This window comes from Thamnophis sirtalis, unplaced genomic scaffold (assembly GCF_051295495.1).
Source record: "Thamnophis sirtalis isolate CommonGarterSnake01/CBP01778 unplaced genomic scaffold, rThaSir2_p1.2 scaffold_5, whole genome shotgun sequence".
NCBI classification, from domain to species: Eukaryota; Metazoa; Chordata; class Lepidosauria; order Squamata; family Natricidae; genus Thamnophis; species Thamnophis sirtalis.
This window is the reverse complement of record NW_028261385.1, coordinates 97,265,470-97,282,612: the sequence shown is the minus strand read 5'-3', so window position 1 is coordinate 97,282,612 and position 17,143 is coordinate 97,265,470.

Sequence of the window (17,143 nt, the reverse complement as noted above, 5' to 3'; positions counted from 1 at the left end):
ATTTATTTAATTCCTGCAAGCCACCCATTTCAGACAAGTAGGTGGAGTTGTCTGAAGCATGTGAGCAGAGGTTTTATATGCACATCCTTAAAATAAACCAGGATTTGTAGCAGAATTCAAGGCTTTCAAAGTATTCCAACAATTCAGAACTCTTCAGCATTTTATAAACACTAGCACTGTAACCATTTCTTTAAGCTCCTGCATTCTGTTGCCGTATAGCTTCTCAATTGCAAAACCAGATTAAATGGATTTTCCTCCTTCCCATGATAAAACCCTTATGTTTAAACTACACATGTATTAACTGCACCAGAATCTTGAAAAGTGCAATTGGATTATGAAGAGTCTTATTTCTTTTCTTGGAATCAGAAAGAGGGTTGTCTTTAGAGTTTCTCATGTTCTTTGGATCTATTCAAAAGAAATTAATGGAGTCTTTTTTCATCTTGAAACAGGAGAATAAGAAGTGCTGAGGTAAAAGGTGATGGATTATGCCCTTCCCTCAAACTGATGTCTCTCAGGAGAAAAAGGGAAGGAATAAAATTGCTTCCTCTATTTCATGGCTTAATGCTACTGTTTTATTTCCACTTCATACCAATATCCGGTTCAACATCATGAATGGCTTCCTATTGCTTTTACTGTATAGTTGCTTCCAGGAAGTTTCTGAAATATTGTCCTGAATGCATTCACTAGTTTGAATTATATACTGTTCTACTTCCTAGCTGTAGGGAACAAAGTATGAAAATACAAACCAGTCTTCTGAAAACTACTGAAACAGAGTGGTACATACTGAATGGATTTAGTGAGAAATGGAAGCAGACACACATGAACATTCAAGAATGTAAGGGCAATACAATTCTTAGCTTCTGATTTATTTAAAGCTTTGTCAGCAAAAGAACAAGCAAAGATATCCCTGTATTCAAACCCAGTTTTCTTTTTATTTTATTTTCAATCTGTTTTATTGATTTGTTTTATTCAATGTGTTTTACCTGGTCTGTGATCATAATAAAATTCTCTCCCTCTCTCACTCCCTCTCTCTCTTTACAAAAAGAAAATGAAAATCCTTTTTCCCACTGCAAGTGATAGGAGAAAATAAATTCAACCTGTTCAGTGTCCAAGCTGGATTGGGACTGGAAGGGCTTTTGACCAAGTTAAATGTTTTGATCTGAATGAATACTGTGATGTATTTGGGACTACATGCTATGAAGAGAGCCAGTTTGGTGTAGTGGTAAAGTCATATGTCTAGAAACCAGGAGACTATGAGTTCTAGTTCTGCCTTAGACACAAAGCCAGCTGGGTGACCCTGGATTAGTCACTTATTTTTCAGCCCTAGAAAGGAGGCAATGCTAAAACACATTTGAAAAATATTACCCAGAAAACTGCAGGGACTTGTCCAGAGAATTTCCAAAGACTGTACAAGGTTGAAATAATAATAATATTATTATGTGGTTAATCTTTGGTGAGATTCACAGCCTTTGGGGCTGGTTGGTAGCTCAACAGCTCAAGTCCTAGACCTAGAAACTGTTAAGGTAACGTCAGAGGATATAAGCTGTTCCAAGTAGGGTGGTTTTTTGTAGAATCAGAATGTTCAAGTCAGCTAAATTTAAAATTTCCAAATAACGAGGTAGCCCTTTAGGTATTGCTCCAAGGGCTCCAATTACAATCGGGACGATTTCTTTTTCCACAGTCGCTCAACTTCAATTTGCAAGTCCCAGTACTTTGTGATTCTTTGTTGTTGTTGTTGTTGTTGTTGTTGTTATTGTTATTGTTATTGTTATTGTTATTGTTATTGTTATTGTTATTATTATTATTATTATTATTAATAAAAATAATAGTAATAATAATAATAGTTATCATCATAGTAGTAGTAATAGATGAAATATGAATATCCATATGAAATATGGATGAAACATGTAACAGTGATACCCATTGTCATCTTTGTGCTGCTCGGAACATCATATATTTTAAGAAGATACTTGGTTGATACTGGCAGCAACCTGTATATTAGCATGAGTCAATGGTATTTGTGATGCATTTTTGAATGTTCAGTTGACTGAGTTTCATGTTTAATGAGTAAAAGAAATAACAACAGCAATAATATATAAAACATGCACTGGGCACGATTAATGCATTCATCTTTCTTGATGGGATGGAAAAACCTCCTGATTCTTGCTCTGATATACTTGGAGGATTCTCAAATGCCATTCCCAAGTAGCTCTGGAGATAATAGTATTTACATGGAAAGCATAATCCAATCTCTTAATGCTGACTGACAAAGTACAAGAGAAGAGAGACTACAGGGAAGTAATATTAATTGAGCTTTGTCAGTTGCAAGACTATGAGCAGATCAATATATATATACTTAAAAATTACAATTAAGAGTATTTCCAGTTTAATCCAGGAAAAAGTCCCCTGGTCTGTATATTTCATTTAGGACAGATGTTGTTCATATTACATATATTATATATGAAAAAAAAATCCATATCTCTTTTACTTGGCTAAAGAAGTTGCAATGCATGCCAAATTATTCTTTAGAAAAGGCAGGCAGGAGTGAAGTCAAAATGGCTCCCTGAATGAATAGCCTTGGTTACAAGACAACAAAAAATTAGGATGGCTATGGCTAGAGGAACTAATGGGAAGCAGATTTTTCACTGTTTAGAGTAGTGGATGGCACCAGTCACTTAAAAAAATGCTAACCATTTGTCTGAAATTAAAGCGCTTGCTAAGGGAATTGCTAGTGAATGGATACCTCGCAAAAGCAAACATACAGGCAAATAAGATATTGCAGTACTTTCAAATAATGGTAGGCAAGAATGTCTTTCAAAGTTCTTTCAAAATTCCTATTGATATGACTGTAACAAATCCTTTGGTTCTTGTCAGAATCCATCTTTCCATTGTTTCATGATGTTTCAATTTTCCCATCTTTTCTTAGTCCGGCTTCTTTCACTGTGGTAGCACCTAGGTGTTGTGGTCCACTGGTGGCCTGCAGAGCTGGCAGCAGAATCAGACAGTGAGGAGGTTGGGGAGGAACATGGGCTAGTCGTGGAGTCTGGGGAAGGCTCGGATGATGGCTTTGTGTCGGAGGCAGAGAGAGGGCCAGGGCCATCTGGTAGTTACATGCTGTGTCCGGAGCTTCCAGAGTCTGACATCAGTGAGGCAGAAGAATAGTGTGAGCCTGTTCCCACTGTGCGCATGTGCAGAGTTTCCAAAAGGCAATAACAATTAAGACAAAAAAGGCAACTCCGGAGTAAGACTTGGAAATGATTGGCCCCTCCCATAAGACATGAAAGAGGAGCAAATGGACGTGAGCCTTTGCAGGAAGCAACTTTGCTCATTCTGGTTGGTTCAAACTCTGAGAAGCTCCATTTGTCTCTATGCTCTGTGTGGCCTTGCAAAACTAATTGGCAATTAGGTCTCTGGCAGCGTTTCAAGGGAGATAAAGGTGGGTGCTTATCAGCATTACCCTAAAAAGACTGTGGCAGACATCTGTCAGACTCTTTACAGACTGTTTGTGAATCACTATAGGCTGTGAAGGAATATAATTCACAGCTGTTTAAATAAATAGAGGGTTTTGGGGACTAAGCGTGTAATTTTTGCTTTATCAGGAAGCCTAGATCAGAACACTAGGACAAAAAAACCCTATTAACAGGTGACATTTATTATGAGAAAAGTAATTTGAAAGGATTGTTGAATCAGACTGAAAAACGCTGCTGTTTAAAGGCTGAGGGACCAGGTCAGCAAAACACATGGGGACTTTCCTCACTTATGTGCTCTACATCGGCCCAGTCATTCTGATGCCTGAAGAGAAAGGTGGTCATAGTTCCCACTTACATAAGCAAGTCAGTAATTTCAGGATGCAAGGGCACAATAGGCTGAGGTCTTATTTCCAGAAGTTCCCCATCGCTTTGCAGTATTGACTGATTATGTATCATCAGTATCAACTCTTAGCAATCACATAGATTTTCTCCATGTAGTGTGCCTTACCTGGTCTTTCAGGCCTCCCAATGTTGCACTCATCAACACTGCAAAAGAGTCCATTCATCTTGCTGCAGGTTGTCCTCTTCTCTTTCTTTCATGTTTTCAACATACAGCATCTAATGCCCTAGATCAGTGATGGCTAACCTTTTCCAGACTGAGTGGCCAAAGTGTGCATGTGCGCATGCATGTGTGCATACCCAAACCTCCAAAATGGAATGCATGCATAGCCCTATGCATGTGCCCTGCCCCCGAGCACTGTGCATGGGCCCCCTGATGAGGCCCACCTCCTGCACATGTGCATGGACCCCCTGCATGCACCCCTACCCCCACATGTGCAGCAGAGACATGAAGACCAGCTGGCCAGCGGGAGGCTCATACACATGCATGGCAGAGCTGAACTGGGGTGATGGCTCACATGCGCACAGAGAGGGTGCTGCGTGCCACTTGTGGATCACATGCCATAGGTTCGCCATCACAGCCTTAGATGACAACCTCAGATTACTTAATCTTATGGCTGGCTATATAAAATGACCGTTGTCTTACCTGAACGGTCCTTCTATGGGTGCTGCGAAGGGAATCCAATCCAACTTAGCCCTCTAGCCTTGAGACTGAGTTATGCAAATTTCAAAGTCATGCCTCCTCTGACTGGACTTCCGTTTCCCTTCAGTTCTCGTACAAAGTCCACCGAAGGAGCATTATGTCAATTGTCAATCAAGCCGCAGGCCATCCGGTACTACATAGTTGAGTCCAGTCAGAGATAAGAAAGTCACAGAGTCACGATCAAAATGGAGCCCTGACCAGCCGAAACTGCGGGCGGGTTTGGATTCCCTTCGCAGCACCCATAGAAGGACCATTCAGGTAAGACAACGGTCATTCTCCTGTGTGCTGCTCCGGGAATCCAATCATGGGATATGCCAAAGCAATTAAGTCCCAGGGCGGGAGCTAGGCTGGTCAGGCTCCTCCGCAGACGGAAGGACCCTTTGCAACACTCTCCGCCCAAAGGACGCCTCAGCCGAGGCAAAGACATCAATCTTGTAGTGGCGAATAAAAGGTGAGGGCGACGCCCAGGTGGCCGCCCTGCAAATCTCTTCTACAGACGCTTGCGTCGCCCAGGCCGCTGTGGTGGCCGCACTCCTGGTGGAATGAGGAGTGATCCACCTTGGAACCGGTCTGGAGTGGGTGTCATACGCCAATGCAATGCAAGCTTTCAACCATCGGCCGATGGTGTGGGAGGACACCTTCTGTCCCATTGAAGACGGCTGGAAGGAGACGAACAGAGCCTCTGATCTTCAGAATGATGCAGTGCGTTTCACATAGCGACGAAGAGCCCTGCGAACATCCAGATGGTGCCACTGGCGTTCCTGTGGATGAGACGGGTGAGGACAAAAGTCCGGCAGGACAAGTTCCTGAGTCCTGTGAAACAACGAGTTTATCTTCGGAAGAAAGGTCGGATCCAAACGAAGCACCACCTTGTTCGGGTGGAAGATGCAAAGATCCGCACGAACAGAAAGGGCTGCTAGCTCTGACACCCTCCTGGCCGATGTTATGGCCACCAGAAAAGCTGTCTTGAGCGTCAATAATCGGAGGCTGATGGAATGGAGAGGTTCAAAGGGGGCAGCTGTTAGGGCCCTGAGAACCAAGGTCAAATCCCACGTGGGATAACGGTGTACCGTCGGCGGTCGTAAGTTGGAAGCACCCTTAAGGAAGATTCGAACCCGTGAGTGCTGAGATAAGGAGCGGCCTTGGCCACCCCCGACCACCATCGACAAGGCTGTGACCTGACGGCGAAGTGTGTTTGGCGCCAACCCTTTGTTGAGGCCGGACTGCAAGAAATCCACAACTTGGGGCACCGAGGCCTTGATGGGATCGACCCCGGTGCGCCGGCACCACCGACAGAAGGCCTGCCAGGTAGCCTCGTAAATACGGGTAGTCGACGGGCGACGGGCTGCTTGAATGGTAGAAATGACTTCATCCGAATAGTGAAGGGCCGCTAGCATCGCCCGCTCACGTGCCACACGGCTAACTGCAACAGCTGAGGGCTCGGGTGCAGGAGAGCCCCTTGGTTGAGCTGAATCCGGTTGTCCGGAATCCTCCAAGGACGCGAAACGGATAGATGGACGAGGTCTGCGTACCAGGGACGTCTGGGCCACATCGGAGCGACCAGCAGTACTTCCGCCTGTTCCGCCAAGATCTTCTGAATGACCGACGGAAGGATCGGGAGAGGAGGAAAGGCATAAAGAAGGCCGGCCGGCCACCGACTGCGTAGAGTGTCTATTCCCTCCGCCCCCGGAGTCTGGTATCGGGAGTAAAACCGGGGAAGTTGCGCATTGTGCGGGTGAGCAAACAGATCCACCTCGGGTAGGCCGAAGCGGCGAGAGAGTTCCTGGAAGAGAATGGGGTGGAGCTGCCACTCCCCCTGATCCACAGTCGCTCTGCTCAGCCAGTCCGCCTGAGTGTTGGCTTCGCCAGAGATGTGCTCCGCCCGAATCGATGAGAGTCTGGGCTCCGCCCAATGGAACAACCTTTCCGCTTCCAGCATCAGAGCTCTGGACTGTGTTCCCCCTTGGCGGTTGATGTGGGCCTTGGAGGCCACATTGTCGGTCAAAATTAACACATGGCAATGAGATACAATGTCCCGAAACTCCAGGAGAGTTAGACAGATGGCCCGCAACTCCAGCCAGTTTATGCTGTTCGTCAGCTCCTGATCTGACCAGCGACCCTGGGCCACTCTGTCCAGGGCATGGGCCCCCCATCCAAATAAACTGGCGTCCGTTGTAACTTGAACGTGGTCCGGCTCCTTGAATGGACATCCCCGGAGGAGCTTGGACGACATCCACCAATGCAGGGACCGCCTGGCCTTGCCCGGAAGCTGCACCTTGATGTGGGAATGACTGGTATGCGCTCTCTGGAAGGGCAGCAGAAACCACTGGAGAGGGCACGCATGGAACCTGGCCCAGGGCACCACGCTGATGCAGGAGATCATCTTTCCTAGCAGTTTGGACAGCGACAGCAGTGGTACTCGCCGTTGAGATAGCACATGATGCGCCAGGTGGTATATGCTCTGCCTCCTTTCCGGGGACAGGAAAACCTCGCACAACATTGAGTTGATGGTGGTTCCCAGATGAAGGAGGGACGTGGTTGGACGCAGATGGCTTTTGGGCAGGTTGAGGACAAACCCATGGTTTCGCAATGAGTCCATCGTGACTTGTAGGTCTCGGAGAGCCTGATCTCGAGAGGGTGACAACACCAACACGTTGTCTAAATAACAATTGATGCGTATTGGAATTGAGCGAAGGGAGGCTGCCAACACTGCCAGAAGTTTGGTGAACGTGCGCGGGGCCGAAGAGAGGCCGAATGGCAAGGCCCGGTATTGATAATGGCGGCCGTTGAAGTAAAACCGCAGGAACTTCCGATGTGCCAGATGAATGGGCACATGGAGGTACGCTTCTTTGATGTCTATAGAAGTCATCATGTCGCCTTGGCGGATGGAAGCCAATATGCTCTTTAGAGACTGCATTTTGAATTTTTGGTATTTGATATGCTGATTGAGCTGTTTCAAATCTAGGATTGCCCTCCATCCCCCGGAGTTCTTTGGTACCAGGAACAAGATGGAATAAAACCCTAGGCCTTCCTGCCCCTTGGGTACTTGTTCTATGGCCCTGATGGTGAGAAGATGGAATATCTCGGCGTCCATAAGGCGCCGCTTCAACGGGCACCTGGGCACGGGGCACCTGATGAACCTTCTCGAGGGGATGGATAGAAATTCTAGAGTGAGACCCAAGCTCACCACTTGAAGGGCCCAGGCGTCTGATGTGAGCTCCACCCATTGGTGGGCGAAGGCCAAGAGACGTCCTCCTATGGGCCCTACCTCCTGCGAGTCATCGGTATCTACGAAAGGATCGGTTGCCCGCTCCTCGGAAGGACCGTCTACTCTGCGCCTGACCCTGCTGGCGCCCCCTGTCTCTGGCCCAGCTTGGTCCTGGCCACGGTCCTGTGCCTGGGAGAACCCCCTGGTGTAGTTGGGGACATAGGGGGCGGAAGTAAACCCCGAGTCCCCAGACCGAAAGGGCTGCCGCCTATTATAAGGCTGTGGCCTTCTAATTACACGGGCGCTGGTGGAGGGAAGCACCTTGCGTTTGTGCCGAGTCTCAATGAGAATGGGATCCAGCACTGAACCAAACAAGGTCCCGCCCTTAAAGGGCGTGGATGCTAGGCGCCACTTAGATTTGACATCAGCTTGCCAGTGGCGGAGCCAGAGCAAGCGGCGAGAGGCCACATTGGAAACCACGGCTCGGGATGCAAATTTTGCCGCGCTAAGGGTGGCATCTGCAGAATACTCTAGGGCCGCTATCAGCTTGGTGACATCCTGATGGAGGCGCAGTTCCTCCGGGTCCAGCCTTTCCTGTAGTTGTCTCAGCCAAACTAAGGAAGTCCTATTAAAGAAGGAAGCTGCAGTAGCGGAACGCAAGGCCCACGCTGCAGCCTGATGAGTTTTACGAATGACCGATTCGGCCTTGCAGTCCTCGGCCTTCAATCCTTCTGAAATTTCAGAAGCAAGAGCAGCAATGGGAGCATCCACCGTGGGAAACTGGAGGAGTGCCTCCAACTCTGGGGAAGATGTGTATAGCTTCCTATCTCCAGACCCAGGAGGCTTAACTGCGGTCGGCTCATCCCACTGCTTCTGGATTAAATCAAGAAAAAGCTTGGGAGATGGGATAAAATCCTGCAAAGCCACCTGCTCAGCAAAGAGCCGCTCGGTGGCATCCAGGCCCACAGCAGCACTTTCTTCAGAAACTGCCTCCCCCATGTGGGCGGTAGTCTTGGCCTTATACAGCAGAGACTTGAAAAGAGTGTGCCTGAAGAGCCCAGGGGCAGTAGGCTGATCCATAGGTAGGCCCTCATCACCAGAAAAATCCCTATCCGGGATTTCACCTTCCTCCACTAAAGGAGATTGTGCACTAAACACAGAGGGTAAAGGGGAAGGAGGATCCGTTTGCAGGATGGAAGAATCCCCTTGCACTGCCTGAGGAGCCAGGCCTGAGTAGGCCAGAGTAGGCCTGGAGGCCTGGGATCTACGCATTAATTCCGCATCCACCCCTCTGGAAATAGCCTCTGAGATCATGCTGTAAAAATCAGCAGGAAGGCCCAAATCCTGGCCCTCCAGAGGCCTGAGGCCTGCAGCTGTGGGGGTGAATGTGGCAGAAGGCCCAGCGCGTGGAGGCGAACGAAGAGAAGCCCCACTGGCCTCAGAAATAATTGGGGGGGATCGAGGCCCGAAAACCCCTACCTCAGGAAGAGGGGCCTGGGGAAGCTGAATATCAGGGAACCAACCCTGCTCAACGACCCGCACCGGAGAAACAGGTTGCTGAATCAGAACCGGAGGGGAACAAATGGGAGCCCCAGATGCCTTGGGGGGAACCTTGGCCTTGTCTTTGCGCTTGTGCGACTTATCCCGAACAGTAGATGAGGCTCGAGGCCTACTACTGGAAGCCCTGGTCGCGGCCCTGCTAGGCCCAGGGCTAGCCCCCCCCCTCGCCAGGGGAACGGGGCTCAGAAACTGGCCCGACAGTACCTTGCGCTACCGATTGATCAGCCATGGTATGAATTTGAAAGAGCTCAATCAGCAAAACAAAGGAATGCAATTGTAAAGCACTCGCCAAGAACGCCACGTGGAAGCAGAGACAAAGAGAGAAGCGACCTCCTTCCTGAGTCAGCAACCTCGAGTGAGGGAAAAGGGAGGGGCGGAAGCAGTGCGCAGACTCAAGCGCGCGAACAAATTCTGCCTTCTCATCCCCAGACATTATCACGCATGCGTGAAATTGCTTCCAAATAAGGCAACCGGCATCAAAGGCGCGAAATTTAAAAGAAACGGCAGGGAGAAATCCCAAACAGCCGATCCATGTAATCCTCCGGCAGCCGCTCCAGCGAGGGCACAGGGGAGGGAGGCAGGGAGGAGGAGAGGAACAGCTCCGACAAGCCACAGCTTCGGACCTGACCGCGCCCGCAGGCGGGTGCTATCCGGTGTGGGAAGGCGGCGCTGGGAGACTCAGCTTCCCTGCGCGCCGAACTTAAAGGGAGGACAGGCGGAGAAGCCATTTGCAAACGGCAAGATTGCCCCACGCTCCAGCTGCAGTAATCCGATATCCCTACAAGGGAAGTAGTGAGGGAGGAATCGGCTGGCAGAAAACTGCCGCTTTACCTCCAACCAGCAAGAAATCCACAGTGAAAAAACCAAGTAAATCCAGTATTAATCCTGAGAAATTATCAATTAGTCAAGAGAGAATTGAAAATAGGTCTCGTAGGCTTGGAACTGAGTAAAGAGAACTGAAGGGAAACAGAAGTCCAGTCAGAGGAGGCGTGACTTTGAAATTTGCATAACTCAGTCTCAAGGCTAGAGGGCTAAGTTAACCCATGATTGGATTCCCGGAGCAGCACACAGGAGAATCTCCCTTTTCAAGTATGAATCTTTTTACTGATATGAATTCTGTCCTCCATAGTGTCTCTTACTCTCTTCACAGTTTCATTGATGCACTGATATAGAACAGGTGGTACCTGGCTCAACAGTAGTAACTGTCAGAGGGATCTGGGTATCCTAGTGGACCACCACTTAAATATCAGCCAGTAGTGTACTGCAGCTACCAAAAAAGCTAATGTGTCCTAGGTTGCATAAAATCACACTTGGATTACTGCATCCAGTTTTGATCACCATAATACAAAAAAGATGTTGAGATTCTAGAAAGAGTGCAGGGAAGAGAAACAAAGCTGATTAGGGCACTGGAGGCTAAACTGTACAAAGAACAGTTGTGGGAACTTGGCATGTCTAACAAAGGGAAGGACTATAATAGTAGTCTTCCAATATTTGAGGGATGTCACAGAGAAGAGGAGGTCGACCTATTCTCCGAAGCACCTGAGGGCAGAACAAGAAGGAATGGATGGAAACTTATAAAAGAGAGATCCAATCTAGAAATAAGAAGAAAGTTCCTGACAGTGAGAACAATTAATCAGGTTTGCCTCCAAAAGTTGTTTCATTACTGGAGGTTTAAGAAGAGATGGGATAGTTGTTTGTTTGGAATGGTATAGGATCTCCTGCTCCAGCAAGGGATTGGATTAGAAGACCTCCAAGGTCCCTTCCAACTCTAATATTCTGTATTCTATAACAATTCTATTGTTATCACCTAACTAATATAGAAATGCCATCTACTTATAGGCTATTATAGGAAGGACTGAGATGATGTATATGAATCACAGCAAATATGGAAGTGCTTGGAAATATTACTTTTTAGTTCCAGGAAAATATTTTGTCAAAACCGAGATCTAACAGAAATTGCTCAAGCTGTATTGGACTCCATGTATGACAACTTCTGTTGGTGTAACTGGCAATGTGGAACAGTAAAAAGTGAGGAAGATTTCATTAACTGTGTTTATGTTCAAATTACAAATGGAAGAATTTCCATTTACCATACCCAGAATCCATGAAGATCCTCTCTGTGTTCAGCAAAGCTATTTAGGTTCTCCATGATTTCAAGTCTCTAATAATTATCTAAATTAACAGGAGAGGAACAGAGCTTCTCTGAGGTACAAGAAAAGCCAAATCAATACTAAAGCAAATATCTGCAGTTAAGAAGACCCATTGATAAATGTGTGCATGGAAAAGGGGAAAGTGCCTTCAAGAATACTGAGACTGCCATTTCTCCCCACTTCTGACCTCCTACAACCTTTCTTCCTCCTTCACTTCTGAATGCTTATACTGCATGGCAGCTTCTCTGTTGGCATGGCAGTGGCATTTCTTTTCCCCCAACCTTCAAGTATAGTCTGGCGTATTGCTGCTTAATATTCCCCGTAAATTAAATGAGATCTAAAACTGCTTAGCTTTGTAAGACTGTGCCTTACATAAATAGTCTTCCATTTATCAATAATTCCACTTCTTCTAATGTTTTGGATGTTAGCCCAGTCAACAAAGAGAAATGAAATTGTTGTATAGAATTACACTGTCCAGTAATACAGGTCCTATTCAAACTTCTTTTACTGCTCTGTAAGTTGATCAGGAAAGTCCAAAATGAAAAATCTATTGTACATATCTATCTGTCCAAGTTGGGGGACTTCAAATGAGTTACAAGTCAAGTCATAAGGGACCCTTTACTGGTAGTCCTTGACTTACAAGCATTCATTTAGTGACCATTCATAGTTACAATGGCACTGAAAAAAGTGACTTAATTACCATTTCCCACCCTTATGACTGTTGCAGCATCCCCATGGCCATGTGGTCAAAATTTGGATGCTTGGCAACTGGCTCATATTTATAATGGTTGAATCTCCTGGGATCATGTGATCATCTTTTTTGACCTTCTGAGGATCAAAGTCAATGGGGAGGCCAGATTTACTTAACAAACATGTTACTAACTTAACAACTGCAGTGTTTCATCTAACAGCTGGGGCAAGAAAGTTTGTAAACTGGGGCTAAACACATTGAACAACTGTCTTGCTTAGCAACAGAAATTTTGGGTTCAATTATGGTTGTAATACCTGTATTGCTGGAATAACTTTTTTATTCCTTGGTCCTCCCAATATAAATGATATTATGTGTGGTTTTTGAGATCTGGATGGACAAGTAGATATACCCCATTCTCTTCCTTCTTTCTACAAGGTTCAAATATGAGAGATTTGACACTTATTATTTTTTGAGAGTTCCTTATTTTGTGTGATGATATAAAAATATGTAGATTCCCCCGCACATGCGTGCTAGTAGTTTTCAGCTCTGGGAGTGATGCTCATCTCTGTTTCTAAGCCAAGAGCCAGCACTGTCCGAAGACGTCTCCATGGTCATGTGGCCGGCATGACTAAATGCCAAAGGCATATGTAACACTGTTACCTTCCCACCACAGTGGTCCCTATTTTTCTACTTGCATTTTTTGTGTGCTTTCGAACTGGAAGAAAGATTCAAGGAGAAAGATAGTTATCAAAATTTTAAATGATTATGAAAGAATGTGAGGTGAATGAAGAATATATAGGTAAAGGAAGAATTGGGAAAATATATAGAATATTAACTGAATTAGAAGATCAGGCAAAAGGTTTAAATTAATTTGGGAATCAGATTTAGGAGAAATAAATGATAATGATTGGAAAAATATTTGGAACAGAAGAGTATATGTAAGAATATGTCAGTTAGAGTTAAGGAAAATGGATATAAAGTTATATGGAAGTAGTACCTTACACCACATAAATTAAATCAAATAAATGTTAAATATACCAATATTGTTTGGAGGTGTGAGAAAGAGGTTGGAACATATAAACATATGTGGTGGGAATTGTGATAGTGCATAAAAAAATATGGGACATGGTGTTTAGGAAAATTAGAGCACTTTTGAATGTAAATTTAGATATGTCACCGAGGATTGTATATGTGTGTGTGTGTGTGTGTGTGTGTGTATGTGTGTGTATGTATGTATGTATGTATGTATGTATGTATGTATATTCTCCCTTTATTTATTTATCAGCACAAATGCAACACAAATGTAACAAAGGCAACAGTAAAAATAATGGCTTTCTGTCATGATGGTCTCTTGTGATGAGCCGATAGACAGAGAAAGAAGCAGTATGCCTCCTCCCATATTTGGGCATACCAGGGGTTGTGACACAATACATACCTATTTCCCTAGCTGATAAAGGAAGAGACCCTGTGGCTTAGTGGCTAATATAACTGCCTGATATATAATATAGCCCAGGTTCGATTCCCAGTAAGGGTATGGCTAGCTGATGAGAGCTAAATAGCTTGAAATAGATCTATACTAGTCTCCCTTTATTTATTTATCAGCATAAATTAAAAAAACACAAATATAACAAAGGCAACAGTAAAAATATTGGGTTTCTGTCCTGATGGACTCTTGTGACGAGCTGATTGACAGATGATGGAAGCAGTTAGCTTCCTCCCATAATTGGGGCTTACCAGGGGTTGTGACTCTAAATATATACCTTCTTCCCTGGCTTCAGCTGATAAGGAGGAGACCTGTGGCTTAATGGCTAATACGTTTGCCTAAGATGCAATACAGCACAGGTTCGAATCCCAGTAAGGGTATGGCTAGCTGATGAGAGCTAAATAGCTTGAAATAGATCTATACTAGTCTCCCTTTATTTATTTATCAGCACAAATAAAAACACACACACACACACACACACACACACACACACACACACACACATGCTGGTCTTGTTGTATTCGGGTCTTTTCCCAGGTAAGATGGTACCTGGTAAACAAACAAGCCCCACCCACCACCCAGGCCGTTACAACACAAAACAACAATGGACACACAACAAGCACCAATCAGCACCAATCTACCAATCATGATACAGCCACACATCCAATCAATCCACAATGCCAGCACTCCCCCCCCCCCCCAAGATTTATAGAAAGACGGCAGCTCCGATCACACTTTAAGCAGAAAACACCAACCCGAGGATGGCGAGTGAGATCTCGCCGAAACATTGCCAAGACTATCTCAATCTTCCACAGGAAAAGAACCCGAATACAACTGGTCTTGTTGTATTCGGGTCTTTTCCTGTGTAAGATTACACAGATTCAATTCCCAGTAAGGGTATGGCTAGCTGATGAGAGCTAAATAGCTTGAAATAGATCTATACTAGTCTCCCTTTATTTATTTATCAGCACAAATGCAACACACACACACAAACATCCCCACACACACCCACACACCCACACACCCACACACAGACACACACACACACACACACACACACACTCCTTCCTCCATTCAAACGTTGCAATATCTGCCATTCCTGAGCCTTAAACTGACATCCCTCCAGTCCTGGAGACATCAGACTTCAAATCTTGGAATAGGCCTCTCAACATACCATCGGAAGCACTGTTGAAATTTAAATTAGGAAATTATCAAGTAAATGAGCAACAACCATATTAACTGCATTGAACAAAATTTATGTTCCCATTAATTTCATTTAAAGGAAAGAAATATAGGTTTTTATCCTGACTCCCTGGCTTTTGACATACCAGGGATTTCCATATTTTTTGGGACTGTGAGGCTTGCTCTGCCTCTCAAAGACCAAATCTGAACCTTCACATTGCTTTTCTCTGTAGAAACCAAAGGAAAATAGCACCTGGTGCAACCAGACTTGAAATAAGAGTAGACTACTTTTGACAGAAAGTATTTCTGATCAGTGTAAAACAAGCACTGAAAGTAATTCAGCAATTTTACTTCATTATAACTATAACCCGTATTTGTCCAAATTCCCTTTTCTGCACAACTAGTGCAAGAAAGGAAGACAGAGAAGGGTCAGATATGTTTTTCTCTCTCTGTAATTTCAACCTCCTTAAGTGGTGCAGATTTTTGTGGTTTCATTGGATAGAAAAATGGAATTGGGTTACAGGACTGTGTTTGTTACCTCTGGAAGTCAGTTTGTGCAATCATGATAAAAACCTAATAATATATATATATTAATCGGATAATCATTGGCATAAAGGTTGAGATCTAAGGCAGAATTCTCTCCTAGCAATTTGCCCAAGTCATAATAAGAGAACAAGAGAGCACCACATTTCAAGGTTTAAATTCAATGGTAACATAAAAATTCATATTTAAAAGAAATATTCTTCACAAGGGCTTCCATTATATTAGAAGCCACCAAAAAATTGACAGGAATGATTAATGTATTCTGGCTGTATAGCATCCTTCTTTTCCTTTCTTTTGCTGACTACCTTTGGAAAGCCATTGACTGATGGTGCAGCAAAGGATACAAAAGCAAACATCACACAAATTTGAAATCTATTTATATCTGGAAATAGATTTATACCTGGAAAATATACCTGTTTTTCTTCTGGTTGGGTGAAAGTCATTGCCAGATATCATCAGATATGTGGTGCAAGCAGTGGTTCCATTTTGTTTGGGGTTTTTGCACTTTCTCTCAAATTCCCCTCAAGTCTTGGTTTCCACAAAGGAAGGATCATGTGATTTTTGACAGGTCCTTATCAAATTATAGTTGGAAAGTTAGGTACGATTGAATGCTTCCTTAAGAGACAAAACACAGTCATTCACAATTTAATAAAAAGTTAACACTTCAAAAGGGTGACATCAGATTCTTTGGATGGAGAAGTTTTGTTGTGTTTCTTAATATGTATGATTATGTGATCCTCCACCTAATAATTTATGCTCATTTTCTGGCTACATAATATTACTGCATGGTGAAATAAAGGAAAAAGAGGATTGGAATGTTGGTAAATGACTTTAGGAATTAAAATATTACTGCTTTTGTTAGTCCCTAAAAAGTACCAAGTATAGGGACTTTGGAAGCCTTCTAGTCCAAACCCCTCAAGCAGGAGACCCTATACCAGGGGCATCAAACTCGTGTCATTACGGTGTTGTCATGTGATGTATTGGGACTTTTTCCTGCTTCGCTAAAGTGGGCTGGGCATCTGGGCCAGTTTGACATTCCTGCACCATACCATTCCAAACAAGTGGCTGCTCACTGGTTAATTGTTCTCACTGTTAGGAAATTTCTCCTTAGTTCTAGGTTGCATCTCTTTTCTTGTCTTCTGGTGCTTTGGGACATAAGTTGACCCCTTCTTCTTTGTGGCAGCCCTTCAAATATTAACCCCCTTCATTTTTTCCTACTTTTTCATATAACTTATGCATGAAAGAAAAATCCCAACTTCGTACAATAAGTAGAAAATTAAGACTGCAACCATAAGCATATGTATTGTACCAAATCTATTTCTAAATAAGCAAGCTCAGGAATCTTTGTTATTCAAGTAACTTATCAGATACAGGATTTTCTTGTTTGTTTGTAATTGAGTTTGGGCTTATAAATGAAGCTCTGCCAACCAGTGCAGATAAAAGGCCATTTATACACAGGCAATACTGACATAAAGCTTTTCTTCCTGGCAATCTATGTATTGCCATTGTGGAGCCCACAGATTCCTGAAGAGCACAAATGCTGTGTGTGTGTGTGTGTGTGTGTGTAAGAGAGAGAGACAGAGAGAGACAGAGGGAGGGAGGGAGGGGTGGGAAATACAGCTTTTCCATACCTTGTCAGAATTCCAGTAATATGTCAGAGTAGTTGACCCCAGCATGACTAAGCCATATCCCGAAAGGATACACTTGGCAGTTTCATACTACGGGAAAAAAAGCTTTTAACAATTGGCAAAGGA